The 17,954-nt window shown below is 45.0% G+C and overlaps 1 protein-coding gene and 1 pseudogene across 1 annotated transcript in view; one reads left to right on the top strand and one right to left on the bottom strand.

Annotated features, from left to right (window-relative positions):
* Positions 1 to 12,011, top strand: part of LOC120370305 — a 109,173-nt pseudogene extending 97,162 nt beyond the window's left edge.
* PLA2G4A (phospholipase A2 group IVA) overlaps positions 1 to 17,954 on the bottom strand; it is a 368,660-nt gene that overhangs the window by 337,305 nt on the left and 13,401 nt on the right. The gene's annotated exons all lie outside the window — the stretch shown is intronic.

Genomic DNA, 17,954 nt, shown 5'->3' with positions numbered 1-17,954 from the left:
GAGGAGGTTGGCCGACGGAGACTCCTGCGACTGTGGGGCTTGTTTCCGGTCCTTAGTCCGTTCCCGTCTCCGGGCAGAGTTCCTCTGGGCGGCGTCCGCTGGCTCCCTTGACGCCTTCGAGGAGCAGTGGGCGCTGTCCGGGGTTCTCTGCTCGGTGTCCCCATCAGGCTCCCTCCTTATGACCCTTTAACCTCACTCCTGTCCCTGTTCTTTTATTAGTTGTCCCCCGCACTTAGTGAGTTTCCGTGGCCCTGTGGATCCTCCCCTTAGGTTCGGGGGGGGATCCGTTAGCATGGGGCGGGCTTCCGCCTGCCCCCTCTCCCGGATAACCCAATAGTACAGTGGTCAAGGAGCGGCCACCGAGGGGGCAGACCTCCTCGCGGAGCCCCTGCTACACAACCCTCAGCTCCGTGTGCAGGTGGCGGAGTCCCCCGCGGTGCGCCAGAGGTTGGTCCTGGCAGAAGCCACCAGGGTCGGAGACCTCCTGGACTACGACCGGGGAGACTGGCTGGATCCCCTGACGCCGCGCTCGGCGGATGGGGCTCTCCAGACCGTGTACTCCCCGGCGCGTACTACAGGAGGTGAAGGCCGCTTTGCCGCCCGCTGCTCGGGCTTACCTCGACCGGGTCCTGCGTGAAGGCACGCCCCGCCCACCCCCCACCCCGAGCCCTCCGGACCTCTTCATCGGGCCCCGGCCCCGTCGACCCGACCGGCCCCCCCGCCCCCCCTCCGCCAGCCGGCTGCACGCTCCGCAGCCGGTCCGTCTCCACCCCGCGCCACGGAAACAACTCTACGCGCCGTGCTCCATACCGTTCACTTCCTCACCTCGTGTCCCGCCCCGACACCAAGTGGCGGGACCTCTTGCCACCTGTGGAGGGTGAGGAGCCCCGGTGGGCCAGCCTGTACTCCACCCTGGTCCCGAGGCCCGCCGGGGATATCAGCTGGCGGCTCCTTCACGGGGCCGTGAGCACGGGCGTGTACTTGGCGTGCTTCACCCCTGTCCCAGACACCTGCCCCTTCTGCGGCGTGAGGGAGACCCTGGCGCATGTTTACCTAGAGTGCGCCAGGTTGCAGCCCCTATACCGGCTCCTCACCGACATTCTGTTACGTTTCTGGCTGCACTTTTCCCCTCACCTCCTTATCCATGCACTCCCTATCCGTGGCCCCACAAAGTCGCGGGACCTCCTGGTCAACCTCCTCCTCGCTTTGGCCAAAAAGGCCATCCACGCGACTAGGGAGAGGAGGTTGGCCGACGGAGACTCCTGCGACTGTGGGGCTTGTTTCCGGTCCTTAGTCCGTTCCCGTCTCCGGGCAGAGTTCCTCTGGGCGGCGTCCGCTGGCTCCCTTGACGCCTTCGAGGAGCAGTGGGCGCTGTCCGGGGTTCTCTGCTCGGTGTCCCCATCAGGCTCCCTCCTTATGACCCTTTGACCTCACTCCTGTCCCTGTTCTTTTATTAGTTGTCCCCCGCACTTAGTGGGTTTCCGTGGCCCTGTGGATCCTCCCCTTAGGCTGGGGGGGGATCCGTTAGCATGGGGCTGGCTTCCGCCCGCCCCCTCTCCCAGATAACCCAATAGTACAGTGGTCAAGGAGCGGCCACCGAGGGGGCAGACCTCCTCGCGGAGCCCCTGCTACACAACCCTCAGCTCCGTGTGCAGGTGGCGGAGTCCCCCGCGGTGCGCCAGAGGTTGGTCCTGGCAGAAGCCACCAGGGTCGGAGACCTCCTGGACTACGACCGGGGAGACTGGCTGGATCCCCTGACGCTCGCTCGGCGGATGGGGCTCTCCAGACCTTGTACTCCCCGGCGCGTACTACAGGAGGTGAAGGCCGCTTTGCTGCCCGCTGCTCGGGCTTACCTCGACCGGGTCCTGCGTGAGGGCACGCCCCGCCCACCCCCCACCCCGAGCCCTGCGGACCTCTTCATCGGGCCCCTGCCCCGTGGACCCGACCGGCCCCCCCGCCCCTTCTCCGCCAGCCGGCTGCACGATCTGCAGCCGGTCCATTTCCAAACCGCGCCCAGGCAACCTCTCTACGCGCTCGTGCGCCATACCGTTCACTTCCTCACCTCGTGTCCCGCCCGACACCAAGTGGCGGGACCTCTTGCCACCTGTGGAGGGTGAGGAGCCCCGGTGGGCCAGCCTGTACTCCACCCTGGTCCCGAGGCCCGCCGGGGATATCAGCTGGCGGCTCCTTCACGGGGCCGTGAGCACGGGCGTGTACTTGGCGCGGTTCACCCCTGTCCCGGACACCTGCCCCTTCTGCGGCGTGAGGTAGACCCTGGCGCATGTTTACCTAGAGTGCTCCAGGTTGCAGCCCCTATACCGGCTCCTCACCGACATTCTGTTACGTTTCTGGCTGCACTTTTCCCCTCACCTCCTTATCCATGCACTCCCTATCCGTGGCCCCACAAAGTCGCGGGACCTCCTGGTCAACCTCCTCCTCGCCCTGGCTAAAAGGCCATCCACGCGACCAGGAGAGGAGGTTGGCCGACGGAGACTCCTGCGACTGTGGGGCTTGTTTCCGGTCCCTCGTCCGCTCACGTCTCCGGGCGGAGTTCCTCTGGGCGGCGTCCGCTGGCTCCCTTGACGCCTTCGAGGAGCAGTGGGCGCTGTCCTGGGTTCTCTGCTCGGTGTCCCCGTCAGGATCCCTTCTTATGACCCTTTGACCACACTCCTGTCCCTGTTCTTTTATTAGTTGTCCCCCACAATTAGTGGGTTTCTGAGGCCCTGTGGTACCTCCCCTTAGGCTGGGGGGGGTTCCGTTAGCATGGGGCGGGCTTAGCCCGCCCCGTTTCCTGGAAACCCAATAGATACAGTGGTCAAGGAGCGGCCACCGAGGGGGCGGACCTCCTCGCGGAGCCCCTGCTACACAACCCCCAGCTCCGTGTGCAGGTGGCGGAGTCCCCCGCGGTGCGCCAGAGGTTGGTCCTGGTGGAAGCCACCAGGGTTGGAGACCTCCTGGACTACGACCGAGGAGACTGGCTGGATCCCCTGACGCTCGCTCAGCGTATGGGGCTCAGCTGACATGCCGCTTTGCCGCTTTGAAGGCCGCTTTGCCGCCCGCTGCTCGGGCTTACCTCGATCGAGTCCTGTGTGAGGGCACGCTCCGCCCAGCCCACACCCCGAGCCCTCTGGACCTCTTCATCGGGCCCCTGCCCCGTGGACCCGACCGGCCCCCCCGCCCCTTCTCCGCAAGCCAGCTGCACGATCTGCAGCCGGTCCGTTTTCAAACCGCGCCAAGGAAACAACTCTACGCGCTCGTGCTCCATACCGTTCACTTCCTCACCCTCGTGTCCTGCCCCGACACCAAGTGGAGGGACCTCTTGCCACCTGTGGCGGGTGAGGAGCCCCGGTGGGCCAGCCTGTACTCCACCCTGGTCCCGAGGCCCGCCAGGGATATCAGCTGGCGGCTCCTTCACGGGGCCATGAGCACGGGCGTGTACTGGCGCGGTTCACCCGTCCCAGACACCTGCCTTTTCTGCGGCGTGAGGGAGACCCTGGCACACGTTTACGTAGAGTGCGCCAGGTTGCAGCCCCTATGCCGGCTCCTCACCAATCTCCTATTGCGTTTCTGGCTGCACTTTTCCCCCCACCTCCTTCTCCATGCACTCCCTATCCGTGGCCCCACGAAGTTGCGAGACCTCCTGGTCAACCTCCTCCTCGCCCTGGCAAAAATGGCCATCTACGTGACCAGGGATAGGCGGTTGGCCAATGGAGACTCCTGCGACTGTGGGGCTTGTTTCCGATCCTTAGTCCGTTCGCGTCTCCGGGCGGAGTTCCTCTGGGCGGCGTCCGCTGGCTCCCTTGACGCCTTCAAGGAGCAGTGGGCGCTGTCCGGGGTTCTCTGCTTGGTGTCCCCGTCAGGCTCCCTTCTTATGACCCTTTGACCGCACTCCTGTCCCTGTTCTTTTATTAGTTGTCCCCCGCAATTAGTGGGTTTCTGAGGCCCTGTGGAACCTCCCCTTAGGCTGGGGGGGATCCGTTAGCATGGGGCGGGCTTTGCCCGCCCCGTTTCCCGGAAACCCAATAGATACAGTGGTCAAGGAACCAGAAGTCAAAGATTCATAATTAAAGTCCTTTTAATTCATGTAGTTTAGTTATTCATCAACATTATCATTTCTTTAGTTCTGTGAACCCCAGGAAACCAACTTTAAAGCATTCTTACTCAGCATCTCTCATAATTACTGTTCTGGCACATAACTCTTCCTGCCATATTCCTATATTATCAGTCAGATAAGAATTGTGGCACCTTAGAGACTAACAAATTCATTAGAGCATAAGTTTTTGTGGGCTACAGCCCACTTCATCGGATGCATGTAGTGAAAAATACAGTAGGAAGATATAGATATAGATATAAATACACACATATACATATTATATATATATATATATATATATACATACATACATACACATACACATACACACAGAACATGAAACAATGTACAGCACTTTTTGAGTACCAAATGTATTTCCTGCAAATGTAAAGAAAATCCATGAATTACTTTGAGTTAAATTAATTTAAAATATGGGTTATTTAAGAAATCTAGCACTCTATGTTAGACTATTTTTTTGCCCAAATTACAAAACAACACTTCAAATTTTCTTTTGAGATAAAATTCATAGCTATCTTTGGCATTGGCTACACATGAAAACATTTTTTGTTTTTGCTTAATGATCCTTTTAAATATTATGCTTAATAACTGGAAGTGTAACATCTGCTGAAGAAGGAGAGCTAATGTTATTTCACAGACAGTTCAATGAAGAGATTTTCCTTTGTCACAATAGTCATCATCTCCTATTGTTCCTAATGGGCATGAAGCCAAGTTGGCAAAACAACCTTAACTCTGCCCTGCAATAATACCACAAAGGGAAAAATGTGGAAAATATAATTGTCTTTATAAATTAATTTAATCTAATCTGGATCTAAAACACACACTTTTATGCTTCAATCATGATTGAATGGTTATTTTAGGGCAGAATTAAAGTTGTTTGGATGCCTAAACTTTGTGTTTCTATACCTTAAAATGTTAGGATTCTTTTAAAGTTAATCTTAACTCTGAGTCTATAATGTTTGTTTTGGAGATAATATATCTGTAATGTATTTTATCCCATAATACTGCTACGTACTCTTAACCTTAACATATGGAATATAATTTTAATCTTCTTTACTCTCTGTTTTCATTTGTACAGAGCTAGAGCTCCTGTTGTGAGTTCATATGTAGTTATCACTGTCAGAGAGAGTGATATTGCTTTGTGACTATTACATAATTTTATTTTAAAATTTGAAATTTCTTTTGTAAAAATTCAGAAAAAATAAACAAAGATGTTTCTATAGGAGATTGGCATATTTTTAAAGTTTTCTCTACACAACTGTAAAAGATGCATTAAAATAAAATGAGACCAAATCATGTAATTTTTTTTTTATGTGGAGTCCTTATTATGAAACCATTTAGATGCAAAATAATCTGAAAGAAATTATGAAATCTTCCCAGGAATTTTTTTTGTATGGGCTCCATTTTCATATATGAATAAAAACAATTCTCATCTTTCAGAGTAGCAGCTGTGTTAGTCTGTATCCGCAGAAAGAACAGGAGTACTTGTGACACCTTAGAGACTAATGAATTTATTAGAGCATAAGCTTTCGTGGGCTACCAGCCCACTTTATCAGATGCATGTAGTGGAAAATACAGTAGGAAGAGATATATACATACACACACACACACACACACACACACACAGAGAACATGAAACAATGGGTGTTACCATACACACTGTAAGGAGAGTGATCAGTTAAGGTGCGCTATTATCAACAGGAGAGAAAAAGAACTGTTTGTAGTGGTAATGAAAATGGCCCATTTCCAGCAGTTGACAAGGAGATGTAAGGAACTGGGGGAGGGAGAAATAAGCATAGGGAAATAGATTTACTTTGTGTAATGGCCCATCCACTCCCAGTCTTTATTCAAGCCTAGTTTGATGGTGTAAAATTTGCAAATTAATTCCAATTCAGAAGTCTCTCGTTGGAGTCTGTTTTTGAAGTTTTTTGTTTTAATATTGCGACTTTTAGGTCTGTAATTGAAGTGTTCTCCAACTGGTTTGTGAATGTTATAATTCTTGACGTTTGATTTGTGTCCGGTCTGGCCAATGTACATGGCAGAGGGGCATTGCTGGCACATGATGGCATATGTCACATTGGTAGACGTGCAGGTGAACGAGCCCCTGAGGGCGTGGCTGATGTGATTAGGTCCTATGAATAGATATGTGGACAGAGTTGGCAACAAGCTTTGTTGCAAGGAGAGGTTCCTGAGTTAGTGTTTTTGTTGTGTGGTTGCTGGTGAGTATTTGCTTCAGGTTTGGGGGTTGTCTGTAAGCAAGGACTAGCCTGTCTCCCAAAATCTGTGAAAGTGATGGATCGTCCTTTAGGATAGGTTGTAGATCATGATTAATCACACTGTTAAGCAATAATAGAAAACTATTTACAAATTTTGGATGCTTTCTACATTTTCAAATATTTTGGTTTCAATTACAATTACTATTATAGCCGGTGCTGCAAGATATTTACATGCCAGATATGCTAAAGATTCATATGTCCCTTCATGCTTCAACTGCCATTCCAGAGAACATGCGTCCATGCTGATGACGGGTTCTGCTAGATAATGATCCAAAGTAGTGCAGACCAACGCAGGTTCATTTTCATCATCATAGTCAGATGCCACCAGCAAAGGGTTTATTTTCCTTTTTGGTGGTTCAGATTCTGTAGTTTCCGCATCAAAGTGTTGTGCTTTTAAGACTTCTGAAAGCATGCTCCGCACTTCATCCCTCTCAAATTTTGGAAGGTACTTCAGATTCTTAAACCTTGGGTCGAGTGCTATAGCTATCTTTAGAAATTTCACATTGGTACCTTCTTTGCATTTTGTCAAATCTGCAGTGAAAGTGTTCTTAAAATGAACAACATGTGCTGGGTCATCATCTGAGATGGCTATAACATGAAATATATGGCAGAATGTAAGGTGAGATTTTCCAAAGTGCTCAACTCTGCTTCCAAAGTCAATGGAAAACTTCCATTTACTACAAATCTGCAAGTGGAAAGGGTTTTAAAATAAACACATCTGATAACTTCACTTAGGGTGACCACATGTCCCGATTTTATAGGGACAGTCCCAATTTTGGGGTCTTTTTCTTATATAGGTTCCTATTAAACCCCCCACCCCAACCCAATTTTTCACATTTGCTGTCTGGTCACCCTAACTTCACTTAACCTGTCAGCAACAAAGCTATAAAATTTAGTTTTCCACTGATATGTTATAGCTCTGACAGAAATGTTACAAAAAAATTGAGCTGGTCAAAAAAAAACAGTAAAAAAAATTTCAGTTGAAAAAAATTAACTGTTTTTAACATCTTTTCTAGATCAACAAATTTTTTTTCTAGATCAAAGTATCTCCAGTGTGTTGTAATGAAACCGTTTTTTTCATTTCAAAGTTTTTGTTTGCTTTGTTTATTATTTTTTCTGTGGGAATGTTCATCAAAATAGCTATATTTTCTAAAACATTTTGGTTTTAACAGAAGTGGTGTTTTTCATCAGAAAACACCACTTTTCTATAAACTGGGCTGTATTATATTCATATTCACTCTAAGAAGTGCATCCTTCATGTATTGGCAAGTGTTCATTCATATGCAGAGTTACTTATATAGCTCATTTAGGAAAGAGGGGTCAAAAACTGATGAGTGTGTAATTTCCCTGGGCCCGTGTCTATTCAATAACTACTTAAAAAAAATAATCAGGGTGTGCGTTATTTTCAGGCCTGGGGACCTTTAGCAACTGTGGGGCAGGCAGGGCGAGAGACAGCAAGAATGGCTTGATGTTCATAGACACATGTGAAATCCCTGTACTTGCTTTTGGTGGTTCACCTTGCTGATAAACTATGACTTTAACGGCAATGTAGCCTTGTCCTGAAGATCTGGCATATGTTTCAGTATCAGGAAAGACATTTTAGCTGTTAACCTTGCTATTGCCCCTTTAAATTCCATACATTCTGTTCTAGTCGGAGAAATGGTATTCCTGTAATTTGTCTAATCCTTTTGTCAGCTACTTTCACTTCTGGCCAATTCTAGCTGATACAAGACCTTCTCTATGCCTTTGCTGGTTCTGGGGAACTGAAACAGGTCAGAATAAAAGGGTTTGAAAAAAATGTAGATTTTTGCAATAATTATTAAGAAATTGTCTGAATTCCCATTTAAAAAACAGATTGACATGAAGGCATTTATGTCAAAACCCTTTGTGAAGTTATTGAGAATTTCTAGTTAACCTCACTGTTCTTGAGAAGGGGTTTCTAAACTTGTTCCTATATAATCTCTGCAGCTTTGCTTTTCATCAGAAACTCATACTGCACAAAGATGTTTAAACATGATCCCCATTTTACAAATGGGGAAATGAGGTACAGGGATGAGAAGAGATTTGCCTGAGGTCACACAGAAAGTCTATAGCAGATTCAGGAACAGAAACTAGGTCTCCTAAATTCCAGTAGACTAGGTTTGTAGAAGCAGCAAAGAATCCTGTGGCACCTTATAGACTAACAGATGTTTTGCAGCATGAGCTTTCGTGGGTGAATAGGGTATTCACCCACAAAAGCTCATGCTGCAAAACATCTGTTAGTCTATAAGGTGCCATAGGATTCTTTGCTGCTTCTACAGAACCAGACTAACACGACTACCCCTCTGATACTAGACTAGGTTTGTGTACTAGATACTCTGCATAATTAAAAAACTGCAGTCATCACTTTGTATGTCATAGAATTACAGCTTTTCCTTTGCCTTTTTTGGGGGGGAGGGTAAATAAATATACATAACTTCCTACTTGATGTAAACAGTAGCTGTAGCAGAATTCATGAATATATTAGAAGAGAACTGTCACTGATAAGATTGCTATAATGTAACATTCTCATAAACCTAATGAGAGGAACAATTTTAAATTCAGTCCTTACTTAATGAAAAGTGTCACTGTGTTAAGTAAGATGTCTACATGAAGGGGAAGTTCGTGCGAATACAGACTGCAGTAGTCGAAACAGAATGTATATGTATATGCTTATATTTTGTTTAGGTAACTTAGAAGTTACTGAATATTTTAATTCAGAAGATTTTTCCCCCACCCATTTTTAATTCAAGTACAAATAACTGCAATTGTGACACTTTCATCAAAAGAATCTAAGTGTTGTTTGACATGACACGTTCTATACTTTAAACAAACATTCAAAATGAGAAAAGTGTTATTCAGAGAGTCTGAGTTGACTCCACCCATGCAATTAAAGTTCATGTGATCTTGAATTTTTTTCTTTATTACTATTCAACTGAAGTTTTCTTGTTCTGACTAGTCCATTTCCTCCTTCACAGGTATTATTCATAATTGCTTTGCTGCAGTCTCCTGGAGAAACTCCCATATCCCTATTTGCCAAAGACTGTGCTAAGATTTAAAAAGGATTTTGAACCAAAACCCCAAACTCAAGCACTCTTGAATTTGGATCAAGAGCCAAGCTTTGCAGTTAGGTCTAAAAGGAGATTGTAGACTGAAGTTAAGGAAAACGGAAAGTTTGAGGAGGAATTATTTCAGACTGGGACAGAAAAAAGGGAAATGCCTCTGGCAGACACTCAAGGAAGGACAAATCAAAGGCCTCTGAGGGCATTTAAAACATGCACACTGAGAAACAAAGACTAATGGGAGCCAATTTCCTCCTTAGACAGACTGAGTAGCAGTTTACACATTTCATGCCAGTGGCCACTCAGAGTTTAACATGCTGCACAATCAACCCAGGCACTACAAGGGGTGCTAAGAAAAATCAAAAGGCATAAAATGATCTAAAAAGTTCACTTTCTGGATATAGGCCTTCTCTATCTGTAGTACCTATGACCAGTACCAGTGCAGTTTCCCCAATTTCAAACTGGAAGGAAAAGCAATGCACCAAGTCAGTTTAGACCAGTGTACAGCTACATCTCGGGTAGCTACATGAGTGGCTAACAAAAACAAAAACAGTGTAGACAAGGTTTTAGATGGGCTAACAAAGCAATGGTAAATAGACTTGGTTCTCTTGAAAACTCTCATTCTAAAAATTAAAACTTGATAATTTATTGGGGTGCTTAGGCACACAGAAGATCCAAGAGCTGTTGGGAAAGACCTAACCCAATAGAACCCTATGACAAGCCATTTCCACCAGCAGAATGCCTAGTAGGAAGATACTGTTTCCCCAAACCCTAGTATTGTTCATTTGACACATAAGAGTGACAATGAGGAACAAAATTCTGAATTTAATGAAACACAGACTGGCGAGTTCCAGGAACAGCCCTGGTAATTTTGCCAGCCATGCTGGAAAACATTTTCAGCCCCAATGCCATCTGGAAGTTAGTGTCCTGCTCGCCCGCCCCCAGGACCAGCCTGAGTATACCCAGGCTAGCACTCTCAGGCAGAGGATGAAATGTAAAAATTGCACTGAGTCAAAATCCAAGTTTCACAAATGTGGCATTGCCTTGATTGTCCTTTACACTACACAACTAAGGGTATGTCTGCACTTTGAGCTGGAGGCATAATTTCCAGCTCAGGTGGACATACCTACACTAACTTTGATCAAGCTAGCACACTGGAATTAGAAGCGTAGGCTGTAGCAGCACAAGCAGCAGGATGAGCTAGACCCCAGGTATAATCCTGCCTGGGACCCTAGGCATATTCTCAGAGCAGCTAGCCCATTCGACCAGAGCTACACTTCTATTTTTAGCGCACTAGCTCAATCAAAGCTAGCGCATGTGTCTAATCAAGTTGGAAATTACACCTCCAGCTCAAAGCATAGACATACCTTTTGAGTTGTCATTACTGGACATGTCAACCCATACTAGCTGTGTGGCTCTCTCCCCTTCTAGTAGCTAAGTCACACAGAGGTTTAGGAGTCTGATACAGTTAAACTGATTCTCTAGCTCAAGTAGCAAAGACTCATGCCTGGCAGCGGGGCCGGATGGTGCCAGTGCTGCCTGGCCTGGCCTGTTCGTGGGCGGCGCGGCGGCTGGGGCGGCGGCCGGGACCCTGCAGGTGGCGGGGGTGGTGGCGCTGCTCTCGGTGGAGGCGGAGGAGCCACCCCCAGTGGCGGGGATCCGGACCCTGCATGTCCCAGCGCGGGACGAGCCCGGCACCGAACTGCTGAGCCACCTCGACTCCTGCGCCGCCTTCCTCAGCGCAGCCCGGGCCGGGGGCGGCGCCGCCCTGGTGCGATGCCATGCTGGAGTCAGTCGAAGTGTTGCTGTAGTGACGGCGTATTTAATGAAAACCAACAATCTCACCTTCGAAGAGGCTTATGCCACTATCAAAGCCATCAAATCAGATGCCAAAATGAACGAAGGCTTTGAGTGCCAGCTGAAACTCTATGAAGCAATGGGCTGTAAAGTTGATGTGAGCAGTGCCATTTACAAACAGTATCGCTTGCAAAAAGTTAGAGAAATATCCTGAGCTGCAAGACTTGCCACAAGAAGTCTTTGCAGTTGACCCAACCAGCATTTGTCAAACTCTGAACAGTGAAGTTCTCTACAGGTGTAGAAAATGCAGACGTTCCCTATTTCGTAGTTCGAGCATTTTATCCCATGCTGAAGGAAGTGGACCAGCAGCCTTTGCTCACAAGAGGATTACAGATCCTGCTCAGCTTCGTAACGACAGTCAAGTTAAATGTACCTCTTATTTCATTGAGCCTGTACAGTGGATGGAGCCAGTATTGTTAGGAGTGATGGAAGGACAGCTTCTGTGCCCCAAATGCACTTCGAAGTTGGGCTCCTTCAGTTGGCGTGGTGAACAGTGTTCGTGTGGCCGCTGGGTAACTCCTGCCTTCCAGATTCACAAGAGTCGGGTGGATGAAATGAAAGCGCTGCCAGTTTGTGGATTCCAAACTCCCAAAACGTGAATGCTGGTGCTTGCTGGCTTTAGTGACTCCCCTGAGGTTCTCTGAGAACCGTTGCCTGTTATAGTGTATCGTCAGATATTTGGTCATTGGGGGTGACATACATAGTATAGGGCGATTTTAGTATTTTGGAATTGGACGGCATATAACATATACAGTCTGTAATGTCCCCAATGCGGAGTATACGGTGGGTGAGTTCAGGGTACAGTCAGTAAGCAGTGAGGGTACATCACTCATACGTACAGGTTATAGACAGTCGTGGGCATAAGTAAATAAGTAGGCTGGAAAATGGGGTTCGGATGACCCTCACAGGGCAGAGTTCAGTTTGGTTGGTTCAGGGCTCAGGAAATAAAGTCTAACAGGAGAGGTTTTCAGGTCACTTCTCCCTGTATAGAATGCTACGCAAGTCAGAAACTTACAAGCTGACAATGATGCTCAATTATCATTGAATTGTGTTTTGCAGGGGTTATCCTTAAGTAATCGGTGATAACGTGGAGATGGTGTGCAGTCTGACTAGTATTTTGTGTTTGGATACATCTGACAATCTTGATATGACTCATTTCAGGAAGCCGTACCCCAAACTTGGAATGCATAAAATAAATTTACGCAAAGATTAAAAAATGCAAAGGAGTGTCTTGTCAGGGGGAAAGTGGTTGTCAGGGCAAGCGAAAACTCCTTGTTGTTACCTAGTTATGAGATAAACAGAAAAATGTTTGGTCAAAGGAAACAGGTAGTTGTATTTGATAAATGGGTGGGTGGGACGGGGGTTGAATGAGTTAATAAACTAAAAGTGCCTTCAATGCAATTATTGAAATGGAAGTACTGAATTGCTAATAAAAAAGTAGTTTAAGAACACGATGTTTAATTATGGATTTTGTAATAATGAAGTCTGAGGAAGATATGGGAATTTCCATCTTCCACCCCCTACATGCATTAATTGGCTGTTTTACTATCAATTAAGGCTTATAATTAATAGTCCTGTGCCAAGAGTCAAACACCCATTAGGCTGCATAAAAGGAATGACTAAAGAGACAGCTATTTTCTATATTGGTGGTTCCCAACCTTTCTGACTAACAGTTTAGCCAGCAAGGACTTGATATTGGATAACGATTTAAACTACTGAAGTCTTAATTAAGGCTGTTCAAAGAGTAGAAGTAAAAATCTAAGGGTGGCCATTGAGTTAAATTGAATCACTTCAAACAACTTGTTAAAACAACTTTTAAAATTGGGGTTTGTGCCCAGAAAGACCCTGCCACCTTATCAACTTTCCTCTTGCTTTAAAAGAGACCCTTTGAAAGGTGTCCTATAATCTTAAATAGGAGTGAATGATTTACAGAAGCCAGGTCAGCATTTTATTGATTTTCTGAGGCAATCCCCCAACAAAAACCAAATGCTCTTTTGTACCACAAAGTGAGGAGAGGAGCAAAGGAATACAAATTAGAGAGAATGGTCTGCATGTAAACGTCCACAGTTGCATGAGCTCTTAACTACAGCTGTGTGAAGAATGAATTTTTCAGTTCACTGTCAATCCCAGAAAATGGGAAGAAAATTGCTTTGGGACAAATCACAAACCAATTTTTTTTTTAATTTTGGAAAATCAAAGTACAAAAAATTCATTTTGGATTGAAGCAAAAGTTCCATTCAAGCCTCCTCTAAATGTTTTGTTTTCAAACATTTTTTAAACATTTTTGAAATTTTAAATAAAACTGACAGAAATTTCTAAACAAAAAATTGTTTTGAACCAAAAATAAATAAATAAATCAGAACACTGTTTCAAAAATGTTGAAAGAAAACATTTCAATTTTTTTTCTGATTTTGTTGTGGTTTTGGGGGTTAGCGGAAACAATTTTCCAAAAGCAATACAAATTCACAAAATATTTCAGTGTCACCAAATCTGCATTTTGTACTGAAAAATGTTTTGGTCAAACAGTTTCACTCAGCTCTACTCTTATTTTATGTTATTAGTTACCACCAAGTGAAGATCCATTCACTTAGTATGGGGTCTCCAGACTCTGGCCACACTATTACCCTGAAGTAACAAAGTTCAAGGCTCTTCTGTTCCACACCTTTTCATAAGGATGTGACCACCCTCCGGTTTGCTTATATAAAACCATTGCCAATATTACTTTATCACATCAGACCACCAGTACAGTAATTTGAAATAAAACCTCCTTTACACAATCCATGGAAACAAGTCGTCTTAACATTAAACCCACTAAAATTGTTTCCAGTCAAAATATTTTAGAAAGGAAATCACGTCAGCCAAGATAGTCAAACACGAAGTTCTCGGTATGGAAGTTTTTACACCTTGAATTTCAACAGGAAATGTATCCTGGAGGAATTAATCAGTTTTATGGAAAATGACCAATAAGTCTGAAAATATACTACAATAGGTTGTGATTCACAGCTTACGTTACTAAGTGGCACTGTTTATTTAAAGCCATTATAAAGTGCACAGTATGATGAAGAGTATTGCCCAGTCAGAATAAGAGACTCATAAAATTCATCATTTGGTATGTTTTAGCTCACTAAAATGAGCTGTGAAGGTTTATGTTAGTTTTATGTCAAAAACATTTGTTGCAATGAGAGACTGTGACACATCCATCGAGGCTCTGAGTTCCATTATTCCACAGAAGTGCTCAGACACCAGGGCAATGAGTGTGGTAGGAAAACTTGAAGAAGAAAAGGATAATGTAATAGAAATAGTTGCTGGAGAAGTCACCTCTTGGCCACAAATCTTTTTTCTAGAAATTCAGACACCTAGTCTTCTCCCTTCAGGATCACATTAACCATTAAACCCAGGTATTGGGCATAGAGATTTTGTGGGGTGCCATTTGGAACACCCAGGTAAATGGACAGCTTAGCCTAAAAGGGGAGCTGCAGCTATGCACTGACTTGTCATGGGACATAAAGAGATGCGCCGGATGGAGGAATTGCATAGCCACCTGAGGAGACCCATCCCTGAAATGAAAGGGCTGCTCTTCCAGGCTACACTAGCACTCATGCCATTGCTACCTCTGGTGTGGAGCTGTCCCTGGGGCAGCGAATAGATAGGGAACATAAAGAAAAGTGCTACTGTACAAAAAATCATTTATACCATCAGCAACAACAAATCCCTGCTAACATGCAATGGCTTCACCATTTCTGAGTTTACCAAGCACCCAAGTTTGCCATCATCAAGGTAAATTCAGTGTCTGCTTGTACATCTGTGGAATCTGGATGAATATTTTTATGATGAAAGGACAGTAATGGTGGACAAGGATTCCACCATTACCGTATTAGGAACAAAGTAGTCATGGTCTGCTGTGAATTCTTGCAAAAATGGCTGAGCTACCCACAGTACTCATCATTCAATGTGTGTTCAGTAAATATCTTCAGGGTTGCTGGTGGGGGTATTTTTATGACCCGAAGGACCCATTTTAAGTATTGGGCTGTAGCAGGGAAGGCCTTCATTTGAGTGTCTGTGCCCAAGTCAGTTGTGATGTAAATAGGGACAACTCCACTGAACTCACCAAAATTATACTTGCTTACAATAGGTCTGAATTTGACCTGTACCTCAGAACATTGTCTAGCATTATAACTATCTAGACAAGCTTTTCATGCTATAAGCCTAGGCTAGCTGTGAATTTTTTAGCTATCCTCAACAGATGCACCCTTAAAAAGTGAATTGAGTCTATAATATTTGCTCCACAGATATTCCAGGGCTCTTGAAAGCAAGATGCAACATTACTATATCTTAGCTAGGAAAAACATGTAATTGTAACTGTTAACCGAAACAAGAGGTCAGGAGTTTCGGTCTCTGGTTCGCCTCCCTTCCCATATCTATCACCAGGGGTTTGTGCTCCCAGATATGACTCAGAAAGGATAAAGGTACAACAACATTTATTAATGGGGTGGCAAGGACTCCCCAGGTAACAAGGTGAGACAGATACTAAAACAAGGGAGGCTATATCAATAGGGATCTATACATGGGGATCAAAACAACAATGACACTACCATCCCTGGCAGTTTGATTTGATGGTGTCTTCTCCTCTTCAAGATAGATGCAGCACGATAGGATGGCCAGATCCCTCAGATGGAGACAGGATCTCAAGACAGAACCAGATGAGCACCTTCATAGGTAACATGAGAGTATTCAGGTAATTAAGTCCCTCCCCCTCCCTTTACCTGCGTCATCGTGCGTGGGACAAGTGATCACTATAAGAGATGGATTAGGTGCATGTAGGTAAGTATATTCCCTCTTTAAGATGTCCCTTGTGGGGTGAATGGCCTACCCTATTAACCCTCAGCCACTTGCTCTGCCTCAGACAGCAACAAGACTCTGCCATTCTGGCGGGGAGTGCTGATCTAATCTGAGCAGCACCCTTATATAGGCACAGGGTTGCTGGGCAGATTAGCTGATGACTGTAACCATCTTTTCCCGCCTAAACATAAAAAGGCGCCAAATTCAGAATGAGGAGGGGACTTGTCCTTTAAAGGATCCAGGATGGCCTTAGGATTTTTACCTCTACATAACAACAACAAAATGTCATGCAGTCCAACGTACCTATATACTCTGGAGTTCTTCAGGTGTTAATTGAAAAGTGTAGGATGTTGCCTTTTTCAGTTGCTTATACCCTTAAATGAACTGTGTCTATCAGTAAACTCTAGTAGAACACAAAGATCCAATCTACTTTAAGATAAAAAAAACCCTAAATCATATATTACAAGTAGCAGAAGCTAATCTTTACATTCAGAAAACTGTAAATTTATGACGAACTTCCAAATTTATTTCAATTTTCGTCACTAAAAGTGTACAAATGTAAGATATTTGATACCTTTTTTAAAAAAAAAAAGTAATCAAACTATCTATATAACCACAATATAACCATGACCACTGGGTATACAAAAGGTTGCATTTAAAATTAAAGTTAATTAAGCCTCACACAAAGTATGAGGGAAGTAAGTATTATCCCCATTTTACTGATAGTTAAAACAGAAGTGCAGCAAGGATGAGTGACACCATAAGGCAATGACAGAGCCAGAAACAATCTGTGTACCTGGAAATGCATTCCCCTGTTCTAACCACTAGACAAACAATGGTCCACATTCAGAGGGGTAGCCGTGTTAGTCTGGATCTGTAAAAAGCGACAAAGAATCCTGTGGCACCTTATAGACTAACAGAAGTATTGGAGCATAAGCTTTCGTGGGCGAATACCCGTTTCGTCAGATGCATGGTCCACATTGAAATTTGAGCACTAGGACTGGTTTTTTCCATTAAAAAAGAAGTCAGGATTTATAATTGTGCTAAAAAAAATCAGCTTGGCTGTTAAAGTTATCAAAAACTAAACTAAATGGCAATTTAACATCTCCCCCGCTGTTATAATTCCCCAAAATGGCTTTGTATGATAAAAGTAGATTTTTTAAAGATACATATTGCCAATAAGCCCATTAATATTTTACATAGGTGTCTGACGATACAATCTCACAAACTCAAGGCCCGGGTATAATAATTGGGATAGGACAAGATGAAATGTCCATAGTGAAATGCACCTAAAAGATTGAATCTGACCAGATGTCACTTCAATTAAACAGATTGTGCTGAACGGACAAAGATGAAGTGACATTCATATCCTGACATGTTGTTCTGTTCTCTTTCAATTGCCAGATCATGAAGCACATATGAACAGCAGAAGTTGATTCTTCTGTGTAACCAATGGATGGTTTCAATTGTTAACTTGCTGTGGAGGTCTAGGGTCCAATCCAGCACTGCCTGGAGGGTGAAAGTAGCAGATACACAGCAATGAAACCAGAACATGGGACATGCTGCCAGATGGAGTTTTCCCTGCTTCTGCAGTTTCTGGCTACGTGTTGCATATGTTAACATGCACACTAACAGTTTAGAGGGCCAGATGCTCCATTTAAACCATACATCACAACCTTTGAAGACATAGTGTACATGGCTGGCACACTATAATGAAATTCTACCCTGCAGGATCCCTAAGCCCTATGTCTACCCCTAAGCCTCTCTTTGCCTGCTCTTACCGTTGCTTGT

The sequence above is a fragment of the Mauremys reevesii genome, linkage group 8, assembly GCF_016161935.1.
Source record: "Mauremys reevesii isolate NIE-2019 linkage group 8, ASM1616193v1, whole genome shotgun sequence".
NCBI lineage: Eukaryota > Metazoa > Chordata > Testudines > Geoemydidae > Mauremys > Mauremys reevesii.
Note: the sequence above shows the minus strand (reverse complement) of the source record. Positions and strands in the feature narration are given on the sequence as shown.